At 39.7% G+C, this 17,684-nt stretch overlaps 1 long non-coding RNA gene across 2 annotated transcripts in view; it reads left to right on the forward strand.

The window, feature by feature from the left end:
* Positions 1 to 14,107, forward strand: part of LOC133765103 (uncharacterized) — a 60,346-nt gene extending 46,239 nt beyond the window's left edge. The window contains exons 5-6 of one of the 2 annotated variants that reach the window (XR_009866575.1): positions 9,373 to 9,503; positions 13,208 to 14,107. This is a non-coding gene — a long non-coding RNA (uncharacterized LOC133765103). The remainder of the gene's footprint in view (positions 1 to 9,372; positions 9,504 to 13,207) is intronic. The other variant, XR_009866576.1, reaches the window with a different exon arrangement.
* The last annotated feature ends 3,577 nt before the right edge of the window (positions 14,108 to 17,684 follow it).

The following is a 17,684-nucleotide window of genomic DNA, read 5'->3' on the forward strand; positions in this document are numbered from 1 at the left end:
CCAGCCTCCAGTTGATGGACTTAGGGTTTATTCCGTATCTTAGCTATTGTGAATTGTGCTGTAATGAACATGGCGCTACAAATAACTCTTTCAGACGCTAATTTCTTTTTGTTTGGGTAAATTCTCAGGAGTGGGATGGCTGAATCACATGGTAGGTCTATATTCATATTTCTGAGGTATCTTCATACTGTCTTCCACAGTGGCTGCACCAATTTACATTCCCACCAACAATGGACTAGGGTACCTTTTCCCCACATTCTCACCAGCATTTGTTGTTTGTTGACTTCTGTAAGAAGGCCATCCTAGCTGGAGTGAAGTGAAACCTCATTGTAGTTTTGATTTGCATTTTCCCAATGGCTGGTGATCCTGAACATTTTCTGAAGTGTCTGTTGGCCATTTGAATTTCCTCTTTTGAAAAATGTCTGCTCAGGGCCGGCACTGTGGCATAGTGGGTAAAGCTGCCACCTGCAGTGTCAGGATCCCATATGGGCACGGGTTCGAGTTCTGGCTGCTTGACTTCCGATCGGCTCCATACTATGGCCTAGGAAAGAAGTGGAAGATAGCCCAAGTACTTGGGCCCCTGCACCCATGTGGAAAACCCAGAAGACGCTCCTGCCTCCTAGTTTTGGATTGGCATAGCTCTGGCCATTGCAGCCAATTAGAGAGGGAACCAGCGGATGGAAGACCTCTCTCTCTCTCTCTTTCTTTCTCTCTCTCTCTCTCTCTCTCTCTCTGCCTCTCCCTCTCTCTCTGTGTAACTCTGACTTTCAAATAAATAAATAAATCTTTAGAAAAAAAAAGAAATATACCTGCTCAAGTCCTTTACCCATTTCTTAACTGGATTGTTCGATTTGCTGTTAGATTTCTTGAGCTCTTTATAGCTTCTGGATGATAACTCTTTATCAGTTGTGTAGTTTGCAAATATTTTCTCCAGTTCTGTCAGTTGCCTCTTCATTTTCTTGAGTGTTTCTTTTGTGGTGCTGAATCTTCTCAGCTTGATATAATCCCATTTGTCAATTTTGGCTTTGATTGTCTGTGTTTCTGGGGGCTTTTCCAAGAAGTCTTTGCCTACACCAATGTCTTGCAGAGTTTCCTCAATGTTCTCTAGTAATTTGATGGTATCAGGTCATAGATTTATATCTTTGCTCCGTTTTGAATGGATTTTTGTGTAAAGTGTAGGGTAGGGGTCTAGTTTCATGCTTCTGAATGCAGAGATCTAGTTTTCTCAGCACTGTTTGTTGAAGAGACTGTCTTTGCTCTAGGGATTGAGCTCAAGGGATTTGTCAAAAATAAGTTGCTTGCTGATGTGTGAATTGATTTCTGGAGTTTCTATTCTGTTACATTGATCTATGCATTTGTTTTTGTGTCAATACCAGGCTCTTTTGATTATACCTGCCGAATAGTATGTTTTGAGATCTGATATTCTGATGCTTCTGGTTTTGTTTTTGTTGTTTAAGATTGCCTTAAGCTATTCAGGGTCTCTTGCGTTTCCATATAAATTTTAGCATCATTTTTTCTAGATCTGAGATAAATGTCAGTATTTTGATTGGGATCACATTGAATCTGTAAATTGTTTTCAGTAGTATGGACATTTTGATGACATTTATACTTCAAATCCATAAACATGAAAGATTTTTCCACTTTTTTATGTCTTCTTCTACTTCTTTCTTTAATGTTTTGTAATTTTCATTTTTTTATGTCTTTCATTAAATTTATTCCAACATATTTAAAATTTTTATAACTATTCTGAATCAGGTTGATCTTAGCAGTTCTTTCACATCTATGGCATTGTGTATACAAAGGCTATTAATTTTTGTGTGATTTTATAGCCTGCTACTTTACCAAACCCTTTTGTGAGTTCTAATAGTCTCTTAGTGGAGTCTTTTGGGTACCCTTTTGCAATCTGCAAATAAGGATAGTTTGACTTCCTTCTTCCCAATTTGTATCTCTTTGACTTCTTTTTTTTTGCCTGATGGCTGTAACTAAAACTCCAGGACTATACTGAGTATCAATGGTGAGAGTAGGCATCCTTATCTGCTTCCAGATCTTAGTGGGAATGCCTCCAATTTTTCCCCATTCAATAAGATGCTTCTTGTGGATTTATCATAGATTGCCTTGGTTATGTTGAGGAATGTTCCTTCTATAGTCAATTTGCTTAAGGTTTTCATCATAAAAGGATGTTGTATTTTATCAAATGCTTCTTTTCATGTATTGAGATAATCATATGGCTTTTGCAAATCACATTTGTTGATTTGCAAATGTTGCACCATCACTGCATACCACAGTTAAATCCCACTTGGTCTGGGTGGATGATCTTTCTGATGTGTTGCTGTATTCGATTGGGTGGTATTTTGTTAAGGATTTTTGCATCTAATTTCATCAGAGAAAGTGGTCATTAGTTCTTTCTCTGTTGTTTCTCTTTCTGTGTTAGGAATTAAGGTAATGCTGGCTTCATAGAAGAAGTTTGGAAGGATACCCTCCCTTTCAATTGTTTTGAATAGCTTGAGAAGAATTGGGTTTGATTCTTCTTTAAATGTCTGGTAGAGTTCAGCAGTGGAGCCATCAGGACCTGGCCTTTTCTTTGTTGGGCGGACTTTACTACTGATTCAATCTCTGTCTTGGTTTGGTTTGTTTAGGTGTTCTATGTCTTGATGAATCAATTTTGGTAGATTGTATATGTCCAGGACTCTATCCATTTCTTCTAGATTTCCTCATTTGTTGGCATACAGCTCTTTGTAGTAATTCCTGATGATTCTTTTTATTTCTGTGGTATCTGTCATTACATCTCCTTTTTCGTCTCTGATTTTATTAATTTAGGTCCTCTTTATCTCTCTATGGTTAGATGGGTATGTCAATTTTGTTTATTTTTTCAAAAAATAGCTTTTAATTTTACTGATGTTTTGTATTTTTGTTTCAATTTTTGTTTATTTCTTCTCAAATTTTAAATATTTCTTACTCGGAGCTTGGTTTATTGTTGCTTTTCTAAGTCCTTGAGATACAGTGATAGTTTATTTAATTGTTGAATTTTAGATTTCTTGACGTAGGCACCTATCACTATAAAATTCCCTCTTAACACTGCTTTTGCAGTATCCCATAAGTTTTGATATGATGCATTGTCATCTTCGTTCATTTCCAAAAATTTTTTGATTTCTCTTTTGATTTATTCTGTGATACACTGTTCATTCAGGAGCATGTTGTTCAGTCTCCATGTGTTTGCATATGTCCTAGAGATTCATGAATTGTTGGTTTCCAGCTTAATTCCATTGTGGTCAGAGAAGATGCATGGTATGATGTTGATTTTTTGAATTTGCTGAGACTTGCTTTATGGCCTACCATGTGGTCTATCCTAGAGAAATTTCCATGCATTGGTGAGAAGAATGTGCCTTCTGCAACTGTGGGGTGAAAAGTTCTGTAGATATCAGTCAGGTCCATTTGATCTATAGTGTCAATTAACTCTGTTGTTTCTTTGTTGATTTTCTGTCTGGTTAATCTATCCATTGATGAAAGTGGGGTGTTACTATTGTATTGGAGTGTTTGCCTGCCTTTAGATACATTAACATATTTTAAATATTTATTTATTTATTTATTTATTTATTTATTTATTTATTTTAAAGCCACAGTTACAGAGAGGCAGAGGCAGGGAGAAAGAGGGTGAGAGGGGTCTTCTGTCCACTGGTTCATTCCTCAAGTGGCCGCACAGGCTGGTGCTGGGCTGATCTGCAGCCAGGAGCCAGGAGCTTCTTGTGAGTCTTCTATGCAGGCACAGGGGCCCAAGGACCTGGGCCATCCCCCACTGCTTTCCCAGGCCACATCAGAGAGCTGGATCCAAAGTGGAGCAGCTGGGACCCAAACCTGCGCCCACATGGGATATTTCCACTACCTACTGGTATGTGATCTTGGTTCCTTAACCTCTCTGCATTCGGTTGCTGATCTATAAAATTGAAATCAAGAACACCTACCTAAATGGTTGCTTTGGGAATGAGTGTTGACACAGGTGACAGCCTTGCCCACTATACCACAGTGCCAGACTCTAGCGTTTCTTTTAAATAGCCACTTGTCCTGTAATTAGGTGTGTATATACTTATTTTAGTCACATATTCCCATTGAATTGATCCCTTAATCAATTTATAATGCCCTTCTTTGTTCTCTTTTAATAGTTTTTGTGTTAAAGTCTGTTTTGTCTTAGTATGGCTCCACCAGCCCTTTTTTGCTTTCCATTAGCATGGACTATCTTTTTCCATCCTTTCACTTTCAGTCTGCCTGTATCTTTGTTGATGAGATGTGTTTCTTATAGGCAGCAAATAGATGGGTCTTGTTTTTTAATCCACTTGGCCAGTCTGTATCTTTTAACTGGAGAATATATTGTTTACTTTGGATTTCTTTTGTACATTTACTGGGGAATTTTCTGCCTTCACGTTCTTTCATAATGTCTATCTTTTTGTGCCTCTGTTTTTGTCTATTTTGTTCATTGTTCTATGAAGTACCTAGAACAGTGGCTGAAAACTTGTAGACATTCAATATACATCTATTGACTGATGCCCCAACTCACAATTGAAGCAACTGAGGCCCAAATCTTGACCTGGATGACAGTAGCTATGAATAACAGAGCTGGGATAAAAGTGCAATTCTGTCTGTCTCAACACTCCTGAATGCTGAGCTATCAGCACCATTTTGCTTGGTATCTGTCTGCCTGTCTGTCTATCCACTTGGCACTGAGTAAGTCCAGATGTGACTGTTTACCTGTGAACTTGATGTCTCCCTTGGAAAAAATTAAATATTAGATATAATTTGTTCAAAGTCAAAGGTTCCCATTTCTATTGGTTCAACAAGTCTGAGAATTAAGGCTGCCACGGCCATTTCCGTAGGTATGTTGGTATTCTGCTATGGGAAAAGGAAAGCATAAGACTAGAGCTCCTTTCTTCCAGGGGCAGGTGATTTGGTGCCTCCCTTTACCTACTGCCATCAAGCCCAGAACTGCAAGCTGCAGGCCCTGCGTTCTCAATATATCTTGTTTGCATATTCTTAATGCTTTGAATAAAAAATAAACCTATTTTTATTTATAACTTAAGGCTTCATATGATGAAAAATATCATGGATATAAAAGTTGGAGGATTAGTAAAAGCCTAAAATTCACATGTTGCTTCAATTTTGAAAATAGGCAGAGTAATTCTTTGAAAGAGTTGCATACTTATTTAGGCACATTAATTAAGTTAGTAACTCAGAGGGACAAGAAGGAATTATGTGACTTTGGGAGGGTAGTGCCTGGGATTTGAATCCCACTTCCACTACCTACTGGTATGTGATCTTGGTTCCTTAACCTCTCTGCATTCAGTTGCTGATCTATAAAATTGAAATCAAGAACACCTACCTAAAGGGTTGCTTTGGGAATGAGTGTTGACACAGGTGAAATTCTATGTAAGTGTTGCCACATACTGTTGTAGGCCTTAATCTCCACATGTGGAGAGTGACTAGAAACCTGGTTCAAGGACATCAGGAAGGAGCTGCTCAAAACACACAGGACACTGCTTAAGAACACACCCTTGAGAGTCAGACATCACTGGACTAAAGACTCACTGCTAACAATTGCTATCATTGTGAACTCAGGCAACGTGGCCCATGGTACCCATCTTATAATACAGCAAATAATTAACTTGGCAAAGAATTGAGCTGATACTGGTCAAGCCTTCAGATAGAACCTGTTGCACAGCTAGTGTTAAGTAACTGGGAGCTTTCTTACCTCAAATAAATAAAATTAAATTACCAGATGAAAATGTTAAAATTTAGTCCAAAGTATTATGTTACCAATGTAGCCTCATATGCTATCCCTTTGTAAAAAAGAAGGAAAAAAGATTTTTTTTTACTAAGGAGCTTTCAGTTTTCCATTTGGTGCAAGTCTGCTTTCTCATCCCATACCTGAATGAGGCCGTTGCTCAAGGCTCTGATCATAACCACGAATCAAGAATTTTGATAGTCTGGGCTTAGCTTGTTCCTTAAACCCAGCCCGAGAACTCATTTCCCTCTTCACAGTGACGCAAAGCCAGCTCAATATCCTGGCAAAGAAACAACAGGCTCTTATATTTGTCACTGGAGTCACAGTTATTCATCTAAACATGAGGATGCATATTCTGGAATAACTTGAGCAATGGTGGAAATCAGAAAGACCAGACCGCCATCAGAGTGGTCCTCACCCTTAGAGAGCTTGCTTAATCCCTCCGTTGTTTTCATCATGAATTGTGTGTACATATTCGTTCATTCTGCTGCAGCCTTGGCATCGGGGGAGAGACAGTGCACACAGTACACACAGTTGAGGCAGCCCTTCCTGGGAAGACCCCCCCAAACCCTGTGTTTCTATCTCTCCCTTTTTTCATCCATAAAATGAGGAAGTCACAGCCCTCCTTAGTAGGGGCTGGAAAAACAGGGATCATTATAAATCCCTAGGCCAACATCAGACCACAAAATAAATACCGATCTGTTACTATTGTGAAAGTTGTCAGAGATCCTATTTAATCTTCAATGAAAAACCTACCAATTTTGCTAAACTTTAATCTAAATAAATGTAATGTTCCAAACTGAATACTTAAATGTCCACTGAAGATTTCTGTTGTAGTTTTCCATTTTCAAAAAAAGTCATAATAAGAATAATATCTTAACACAAACAAAAGATAAATGATCCCTGTAAAGTCAAGTAGTTCAGAGTTAGAATCCCAGCCCTTTTGCTTGCTGCCTGTGTGATGCTAGATAACTGAATCTGTTCTTTTTCTTATTTCACAAAATTGGTGTGAAAATCAAATAAGCAGAACCACATAAAAATCCAGCATATTATCTCACTCAAAGCAGATTGTCAAAAATAATCTAAAAAAATCACAATTCTGGATACTAATATGAACACTGTAATCACATCGGTGTAACATTTGAGAGTTTAAAATTGTTTGCATTTATATTATTGGAAACTGAGGCTCTGAGAACAGGTGTTCTGCAAAGCCACTACAGTGCAGAGTGGAGACAAAGGGTTTAGCCTCCTGTGAAGGAGTTGCCTTATTTGGTAGATTGATGTTGTCAGCTCCCTGAAGAACATTTACTACAACTGATTATGAAACCAACTTCTAGTGGTTGGGCCCCTGCCACTCACACTGGAGACTTGAAAGAAAGCTCGTATCTCCTGGCTTCAGCCTGGCCCAGCCCTGGCTGTTAGGGACATTTGGGGAGTGAACTAGCAGATGGAAGATCTGTCTGTTTGTCTGTCTCTCTGTCTCTGTCTCTGTTTCTATCTCTTCTCTCCTTCGCTTGCTCTGTAATTCTGCCTTTCAAATAAATAAATAAATCTAAAAAAAAGAGAACTCAATATTTCCATCAGAAATAGAGTCAGAGCAATAAGACCAGAGCTAAGAATTCTCGTTTGGGTACACAATGCTGCATGAGTCCACGTGTCAGTGACCAGATGTCCAGCCCACAAGCAATAGACTCTTTTTTAAAAAAGATTTATTCATTCATTGATTCATTCATTCATTTATTTGAAAGGCAGAGTTACAGAGAGGCAGAGGCAGAGAGAGAAGTTTCCCATCCACTCATATGGCCCATATGGCCACAATAACCAGCACTGGACCAATCCAAAGCTGTGAACCCAGAGCTTCTTCTGAGTCTCCTATGCAGGTGCAGGGACCTAAGCACTTGGGCCATCCTCTACTGCCCTCCCAGGCCATAGCAGACAGTGGGACTGAAAGTGGATCTTGAACTGGTGCCCACATGGGATGCCAGCACCGCAGGTGGCGGCTTTACCCACTAAGACACAGTGCTGACCCCAACAATAGACTCTTGATCTTTCAGCAGTTCATTTCTAGAGCCAAGGCTTGTGTCAAAAGAATCATCTTGGCCAGCGCCGCGGCTCACTAGACTAATCCTCTGCCTGCAGTGCTGGCACCTCGGGTTCTAGTCCAGGTTGGGGCGCTGGATTCTGTCCTGGTTGCTCCTCTTCCAGTCCAGCTCTCTGCTGTGGCCCGGGAGTGCAGTGGAGGATGGCCCAGGTCCTTGGGCTCTGCACCCGCATGGGAGACCAGGAGGAAGCATCTGTCTCCAGGCTTCGGATCAGCGCAGCACACCAGCCGCAACGTGCTGGCCGTGGCAGCCACTTGGAGGGGTGAACCAACGGAAAAGGAAAAAAGGAAGACCTTTCTCTTTCTCTCTCTCTCTCTCTCTCTCTCTCTCTCTCTCTCTCTCTCTGTCTAACTCTGCCTGTCAAAAAAAAATCATCTTTACCAATCCATCCAAGGACAAACTTTAGGACACACATTCACTGCCTGAGAGCTGCCTGGTTGTAGAGAGATGATATGACTGAAAGCTAGAGGGGAAATGAAGCGACCCAGCACAAGATGATGCAGACAGAGGGCAGTGTGTTCATACATTATGGCAGGTGGATCTCAAAGGGGCTGCACGTCACATCTGGAAGCACTTGCTCCTATAGGACCAAGAAGTTATACTTTCCTTTTGCAGAATGCTTACTTTTCCTGCATATTTTATTTTATTTTATTCTATGAAACTTCCTTCTGATATGTTAAAGACCACTGCATTTCACTTTAGTGAGATGATAGTCATATCCTCTTAGTTGAGAAGAGAAAGATTTAAGAGTGGAAAGTTGAATAAAATAAAGCAAGTGACCATTCAGGGCCAGGCCACTCCGTCCCCACACATGGATGGCAGTGTTTTTCTGACTTAAGTGATGTCTGGCCACTCTATGAGAGGAGAGTGAGAAGAAAAGAAGGGATTATGAGAAAACAACTATCTGCTCAGCCAGCCCTGCAGAGTTGCTCACTTCCAGCTTGAAACTTTGGTCTTGGCCTTTCTATGGATTCCATGCTCCTTGACCCTGGTTTGCATCAAAATTGGAAGCTAGACTCTAAAATGAGCTGACAGCACCCATTGGCTAGCTCACCTCCCCTACCCCCCAAAAAAACAAAACTTGGTACAAAGTATTTGTCTTTAAGAAATTATTTTCCTTATTCATTATATTAGCATAGATTTGTCATAGACAACCATTTCAACAGAGGGGAAAACAGCATGACCTTGAATCTGCGGCATCCTGTTGCCCTTTGTAGCCAAGGTCAGGCTGTTTCTCCACCTGCTTCCTTTCTGCTCCTCTTAACGAAATAAAGACTGGCAGATCTGAAGCTAGTAGGGTCATATTCAACATTGCATGTGCCGTGACAGAGCAGCTGTAATTGAGCAACAACATTTGGTTTGGCCAATAGTTCAGTTTGTTGAGTCATAAGGCTGACAAGTAGCTACAGCACACGAAGTAGCACTTCATGAGTCAGTGCAAGTGAGGAAGCAGCAGTGGCTCAAGTAACACACGCATGACTGAATGTCTCTCTATTCTAGGATGAAGATTCCTATCTATTTAATTCAATGGCATTGGTTCTCAAATATTCAATGTAAGTCTCAGACCTTCAGGAAGATGTCCCAAGACCCATGATGAACAATGCCTTATGTCCAGCGTTCTCCCTCTAATTGTGAGTCTTCACCAGGAAATGCCAATAGTTGACAGCATATTCATTCTTGAGCAATTTGATACCTCTTGGTAAAAGTACAAGTTGAGAAATAAATTTCCTGCTGTCAATACTCCAACACCTTACAGACTTTCAATAAACAAATGCAGTTTCTTCTTTATTCTACTAAAAAAGAAAATTTTTGTACAACCAAACAATTTAAGTGTCTTGAAAATGTCAGCAAGGTGAGTTAGGTTCCCAGTGCATCAGTGGTCTACCTTGTGTTGCAAATTTTCATGAATCCATTGAGGAATCAAGATAGACAATACCATGATTCTTCATTTTTCCTTATCATGTTCCATTGCTCTACATTATCATAGAGTTACTTTACCTAGGGCCCGCACCGTGGCTCACTTAGTGGTGCTGGCATCCTGTATGGGCACCAGTTCTAGTCCCAGTTGCTCCTCCTCCAGTCCAGCTCTTTGCTGTAGCACTGGGAGGACAGTGGAGGATGGCCCAAATGCTTGTACTCCTGAACCCACATGGGAGACTGGGAGGAGGCACCTGGCTCCTGGCTTTGGATCAGCTCAGCTCCGGCCATGGTGGCCATTTGGGGAGTGAACCAATGGAAGGAAGACCTTTCTCTCTCTCACTGTCTATAACTCTACCTGTCAAAAAAAAAATGAATCACTTTACCTAAAACATCATTCCACTAGTGGCCCAAGAATGATTTAATCTGGAAATCTTTTTTAAAGATTCACTTATTTATTTATTAGAGCAATAGGGAGGGAGACAGAGCAAAAGACCTTCCATTTGTTGGCTCACTTTCCAAATAGTTGTGGTAGCCATGTTTGGGCTAGGCTGACCATCCTGGTCTCCCACAATGGGTAGCATGGGCCTGGACCTTGAACTGGCATTCCAACACAGGATACCAAAGTTGCAAGAGACAGTTTAGCCCACTGAATCACAACACCAGTCCCCTCATCATGAAATCTTGACCATTGGTACTGTACCCCAGTCTCTTCCTCAATTGTTCTCTTGTTTTCAGAACTCAATTTTTAAACTCTTTCTTCTAGAATTCCTTCCCAAAAGTTGTCCTCCAAATCTAAGTCTCTACCATCTCAGCTCCACAGAGAAGACAACATTTTTATCGCTCTTGATTATTTTCTATTGGTTTTTAAAATTCTTATTGACACAATAATTGTACGTCTTTATGGCACACAATGTGATGTTTGGGCACATTTATACATTGTGTGTTGATCAACTCAAGATACTTCAGTCATGCATCCTCTCAAACACTTTTCATTTCCTTTTATGAGAACATTCAAAATCTTCTCTTCTAATTATTCTGGATTAAATGATACAACATAGTTATTCTAGGTGCAGTGGTAAAGACAGGGACCCTGCTTACTTTTTCTTTTATCCCTATGGTCTAACCCACATCCTTAGTAAGTATAGTACTGTCCTTGTCACAGAACCTGTTGTCTCCTCAATCATACTGAGAGCTCCTTAAGAGCAGGAACTGTCTCATCTGTGGCTCTCCAAGCCCTGTTCAGACACATTATGCTCAGCATGTGCTTGTAGAGGTGGTGAACTGAATATATAGGGAGGCTTCAGAATTGTGCTATTGAGAGCAAGAGGGCCTGTAAAGTCCTTGTTGCACGTGGCCTGGATTTTAGTCTCACAAACAGTTGAAAAAATTAAAACATATGAGATGGGAATGACTTGGTTGCCCAGAGTGGTTTCTGGACCACCTCCCTCCCACAGCTTCAGTTGTGCCTTTCTGGCAGTTGCAATGCTGCCATTGCCATTGACTTGCTGTTTTCCCTTGCAGCTGACTGAATAAGCTGCTGCCCCTTCTTCCTCTTTCCTTCTATCCTGAAGCCCCCATGTCCCTCTGTCCAACTCTGCTCAAGAATGCCAGGGCTACCTTTCCTTTTGACTTTGTTATCAGCACTTCACCTCCACTGTCTCCCTGCAGAGTCACACAGGAGTGAAGGAAGACAGGGATCTGGACAGGAGGAAAGTGGTGCCTGCAGGGTCAACAGCTTTCACATTCCTCAAATGAGCAAGCAAAAGGGCATCTAGTGTTCTACTCTGTTGAGAGGGTACACGCTTTCCTTGCCAACTCAGGCTGTCTAAGCTCAATCCAGGAGGAAAAGGGAATTCTTAAAGCTCTTGCTGCTATGGATGAGCTTTGCTTCAGAATGTTGATTCTAAGGTGACTGTGCATCCTATCAATGAAAACTGGGCCCCCAAATCCACAGGGAAAAGGGCAGCACAGCCACACAGTGAGAAAGTTCAAAATCAGGATTTCTGAACCACAGGATTCCGGGGTTCCTTGCTCAAAACCAGGAGACTAGGAAAGGCCTCTGCAAAATGTCATGGTCATTGGTGGAAGTGAAAGGAAATAAAGCCCTAACGCATACATTAGCTCTGTGAGCCCGGCTCTTGGCAGGCTCTTTATTGAGCTCTCTCTTCCAGTTAGCTCCTTTCTCACCACAGATTTCTTTATTCCATTTTTTACAATCGTGTCAAATGTCACATTCACACAGCAAGTGAAAAGAACATATAATTAGTTTAAAACATTATTGTAAACATGGGCATATGTGCAGTCACCACTCAGATCAAGAATTCACAATTGGCACAGAGTTAAGATGCTACTTGGGACGTCCATATCTCACATCAGAGTGCTTGGGTTCAAGTCCTGGCTAGGCTTCTGATTCCAGCTACTTGCTAACATGCACCCTGGGAGGCAGTAGATGATGGCTCAAGTAGCTGGGTTCCTGCCACTCAAGTGGTAGACACAGATTGAGTTCTAGACTCCTGACTTCCACTGGGCATAGCCCCAGTTATTGCAGGCATTTGGGGAGTGAATTGGTGAATGGGAGATCTGTGTGTGTGTGTGTGTGTCTTTCCAAAAAAAAAAAAAAGAGAGAAAAAAATTATTTTCTTGATTAATCATCTAATTAAAACAGATCATATCAACCCATGTATATACAATTAACCAATAGAACAGGAACAAGGGTAGAGGACTTGACTTATTAGATATCAGGAGTGTCTGATTTTCTTGGCCTCTTGACAACTTTTCTGCCTCTCTTATACATGAAGTGTCCTCACTTGGGATTCATGGGCTACCATGCATCCTTCAAAACTGACTTGAAACAGGGATTCCCCTCAGAAGCTATGATTGACCTTGGGTACTTCTTCCTCTGTGATTCTTTACAACCTGGAGAACTATCTTACAAGCTGTTTAGGTTCCAGTTGTGAGTCAAGTGCTGTAGATTTGTGACCTTAATCTAGCTATTTAATCTCTATAGGCTTCAATGTCATTGCAATTTTCTGAGAGAATTCAATTGAGGGTCTTTATTGTAAAACTATTTAGCTCTATAATATAATTCTGATTATTTTTATTTTCCATTCTAGTCTTTTAAGTGCAGGGATCATGGACCATTTGTCTTTGTATCCCCTTCACCTGGCCTACAATCTCAACCTAGGGATGCATTAGAAACTTGGGATGGTAAGGTTCATTATCTGTAATGCAAGTAGTGCATTGTCTCCCTGGAAAGAATGGCCAAAGACATTCATCTATAAGTCATTTGTTTCTGGAAATAAAACCCCAATACTAGAAAGTTTAGCTTAAAACTTTAAGACTAGAACTTTTCCCTTAACTTAAAGCCCCACCATGTTTTTCACCAAGTAACAGACTATCTCTTTACCTGTTCCAGAATTCCAGAGTTCCTTATACGCTGGAGAAAATGACAAACCCAAGAAGGTGACAAAGAAGAAAAACAAGAAAATTAAAAGGAGGAAGAGGAAGAAAAAAAAAGATGAGAGTGGAAGGAGAGGAGGGAAACAGAAGAAAGAATCATGGAGGAGATAAAGCATTGCCATGTTTTCTGTGGCAATATTTACCTGTACTGTCATGATCCCATGTTGGAGGGATTGGTTCCAGGACCCCTGCGAACCCCAAATCCACAGATACTTACGCCCCTCACATAAAATGGCATAGTATTTGCATACAACCTACACCCATTCTCCTGTGCACTTTAAATCAAATGTAGATGATTATAATATGTGATAAAATGTAAGTACTATGTAAATAGTTGCTATACTATATTATTTAGATAATTATGACAACCAAAGAACACCTTAGCAATTTATTACAGATGCAGTTTTTTTTTCCTGAATATTTTCCACCTACAGTTGGTTTAATCCTTGATGCAAAAGCTATAGATGGGACAAGTTAAACGTAGATGCTTCCCTTTTACAGTTACTACACAGAATGTTTTTTAATATTCCATTCTGAGATGTTCAGAGTATTTTTCTAAACACCTGAGCTATGCCAAGGAGAAAGAATAGTTCCAGAATTGAGTTTAACTGTCTAGAGGGTGTACTATCTGGAACAACGAATGAATCTGCCAAAGAAAGGGATCCTGTTTATACACTGCAAGCTCAAGAGGTCAGCTTTGGACAATTTAAAATAACTGCCTAATCCTTGTCACAGACATTGAGTACTCAGAAATATTGAGGTCTATTTTTTAACATGTCTGAATTTATTTTGCTTTTGAATTTTTATTTTAGCAAACAGCTATTTTTTTTTATTTTAACAAACAGCAAACGTTAAATATTACACTGTTACAATAATGGATATGAGTGAACTATGTTGGCCTGTGGTAGCCACAGAATAAATGTTTGATGCATGACTCCACAGTGAGGCTTTAATCACTAAATGACACTAAATGACAACGTTGTTTTAGACTTAACTCATAAAAGAACGTGCTGAGGAGCAGGGCCTTCCCTTGTTGCCAGTCTCACTTGCTGACATGGGCTATCTGGAGTGCAGTAGTGTCTTTGGCTCTTGTATTCTGTCATATTTGTACTGAAAAAGATTATTTTTTATCATTGACTATGACTATCATTATAGAAAATAATCAGAGTGAACTCTGAGAAAAACTCAAGAGAAAGCAAATTTACTAGAGTAAAAATGGAACAGACAAGTTTCCTTCTTATTTCTAACAAGTTCCTTTGGAAAACAGACATGAAATTAAAGCAACCAACTTGGATTCCAGAACCTTGTTCTTTGCCCAGGCTGTGGAAATGCCATACTGTGGAAGGGCAGCCAAGGCTGTCCACAAAGCTGGGTCATGGAGCTCAAAATCAGGTCAGAGCTGGGAAACTCAAGAGCCAAGGAAGTGTCTGAGTCTATTCACAAGGTCCAAGCGAATAGCTTTGTCTTTCCCAGAACCTCCTTTGTCTTCCCTGACAGCACCATGACAATGCGATCATAGCTCAACCCAGTGAAGCAGAACATGCTTCCTCCTGGAAGATTTAATGCCCTGAGAAGCTGTTATTTAGGCGATTGTATGACACAGCTCAGAACTCGGGTATTCTAGTAGGTCAGTAGAGCATTAGGTAAATATGCCGTCCCGGCTGCAGGAACGGGCCTGCTGAGTCTGCTTCATTCTTCTCCATGCACAAATGAGAGCACTTCCATCACCACGTGCAACTGGACACCACAGCATGTTTTAGTGGCGAAGCTCTAGCTAGAGGAGACTTGGACTACCAAGGTGAACAACAAGATGACTAACCATGAGAATGCCGAGGCCTCCATCACCTCCAACCTGGAGTACTGCTATAGAGCTGTACTCTGTCTAATTGGTCTGCCTGCTTCTTCTCTTATAATTATGCATTTTATTTTCAGTTAGAAATGAATTCATTCTGAAAAAAAAAAAAACTAGACTCCACAGAAAGACTTAAAACTGATGAACAAATTCATAGAGTCTTGGAAAACAAAAGCAACACAGAAAAATCACTAACATTTTTATATGCCAATGATGAACTCACTGAAGAAAAATTATAAGAGCAAACCGTTTCACAATAGTTACCAAAAAAGAAAGAAAAAGAAAAAGATAAAGTTAGCCAGGGGTGTGAAAGACTTCTCCAATGAAAATTACAAAACACTAATGAAAGAAACTTAAGATTACACAAAAAGATAGACTTTCCACAGTTTGTAAAATGGAAGAATTAATATTATTAAAATGTACATGCTTCCCAAAGTGATATTAACATGCACATACTTTCCAAAGTAATTTGCAGATTCAATGTGATCCTCATCAAAACACCAATGATATTCTTGCCAAAACTAGAAAAAGAATCCAAAAATTTATAAGGAAGCACAAAATATCCTGAATAGCCGAAGCAATCTTGAACAAAACAAACAAAGCTAGAAGCATCACAATACCTGGTTTCAAGACATACTACAGAGCTATTGCAACTAAAACACCATGGTACTGGTATAAAAGTTGACACATAGTTCAATGAAACAGAATGGGGATCACAGTACAATGGAGTGACTATAACTCACAACTATGCATCTAAACCAAATGACGTTCAACAGTCACCAAAAACCTCTATGATAAATGATGCTTAGAAAATTGGATAACCTCATACCAAAGAATGAAGTTTGATCTATATTTCACCCTAAACAAAAATAAAATCAAAATGAGTCACAGATCTACATGTAAGATCTGAAACTAATAAGCAACCAGAGGGATACATAGGGTCTGGAGGGAATTTCAACATATTAATCCTGGCAATTAAAAAAATAAAAATCACAGGCAAAAAAACAAAATCAGGCAAATAGGATTATATCAAACTTACTAGCTTCTGCACAACAAAGGAAATAATTAACAGAGCAAAGAGAATCATCAGAAGAGGAGAAAATACATTTGTGAACTATTCACTTGGAGAACTGGCGTTGTGAAACATTGGATTAAGTCAAAGCTTGAGACACTGGAATCCCATATCAGAGGGTTGGTTTGACCTAACTTCTTGCTAATGTGCCTGTGTGGAAAAGCAGAGAATGATGGTCTAAATACCTGAGTCTCTGCCACTCATAGGGGAGGCCTAGATAGGGAGTTTCCAGATCCTGAGTTCAGCTTGGCCCAGCTCTGGCTTTTGTAGGCATTTAGATAGTGAACCAGCAGATAGAAGATCTCACTCTCTTTTTCTGTCTCTCCTCTCAGTATCACTCTGTCATTTGAAATAATAAATATTTTTAAGAAGACTATTCATTTGATAAGGAAAAAATATTTAGGATATATAAGGAACTCAAAAACTCAACAAGAAAAATTCAATTAAAAACGGGCGAAGAATCTGCACAGTTCTCAATACACAAAATACAAATGATCAAAATATACATAAAAATGCTCAGTATCAAGAGCCATCAGGGAAATGCGGATCAAACCCACTATTGGATATCATCTTACCCCAGATTGAATGGCTATTATAAAAATATTTTTTTTTAAATTATGATGAGGATGTGGAGAAAAGGAAACACACTGTTGATGGGATGCAAATTAGTGCAGCCATTATGGAGAACATTATGGACGTTCCTCAGAAAACTGAAAATGAATCTAGCATATGACCCAACTATCCCACCTTTGGGTATACATCTAAAGGAAATGAAATCAGCCTATCAAAAAGATATTTGTTGGAGCACTGTTCACAGTACACAAGATATGAACTTAACCTAGGTGTTCATCAACGGATGAATGGATAAAGAAAATGTGATATAAATATAAATACATACACATATGTGTGTGCATATATATAAATGTATATGCAATAGAATATTATTCAGCCTTTAAAATAATGAAATCCTGACATTTCCAGCTAAATGGCTAATCATTATGTTAAGTGAAATAAAGCCAGACACAGAAGGACAAAAACCATATGTTCTCTCTCATGTGTGGAAGTTAAAAGAAGTAGATCTAAATTTAGAATATTAATTACTAGAGTCTGGAAAGTGTTTGGGAGGAGAGACACAGGGAGTTTGGACAGAGGATAAATAAATAAAGCATGGTTAAATAGAACTCACTAGTATTTCACAGTAGAATGGGGTGGCTGTGATTCACAATAATGTATTATATACTGTAAAAAGAACTGGAAGAGAGGCACCAGGAGGATCTAAATACAAAGGAAAGGAAATGGAGGAAAGAAAAAAAAATACAGACTCCTTCTGAGTGAATGAGACAAAGGCCCTGGTTAAATACATCTTAACAGTTCAACATTTTGAATGGCTTCCCATCACTAAGCTACAAGTGAGACATCCGTACAGTGGTATTCACGTGCCTATGTGTTCCCCTCCGCTCCCCTGCTCCTGGCCTCCTTTTCTGCCACTGGTACACATGAAGCTCTGCT

Source organism: Lepus europaeus, chromosome 8 (genome assembly GCF_033115175.1).
Source record: "Lepus europaeus isolate LE1 chromosome 8, mLepTim1.pri, whole genome shotgun sequence".
Classification (NCBI taxonomy): domain Eukaryota; kingdom Metazoa; phylum Chordata; class Mammalia; order Lagomorpha; family Leporidae; genus Lepus; species Lepus europaeus.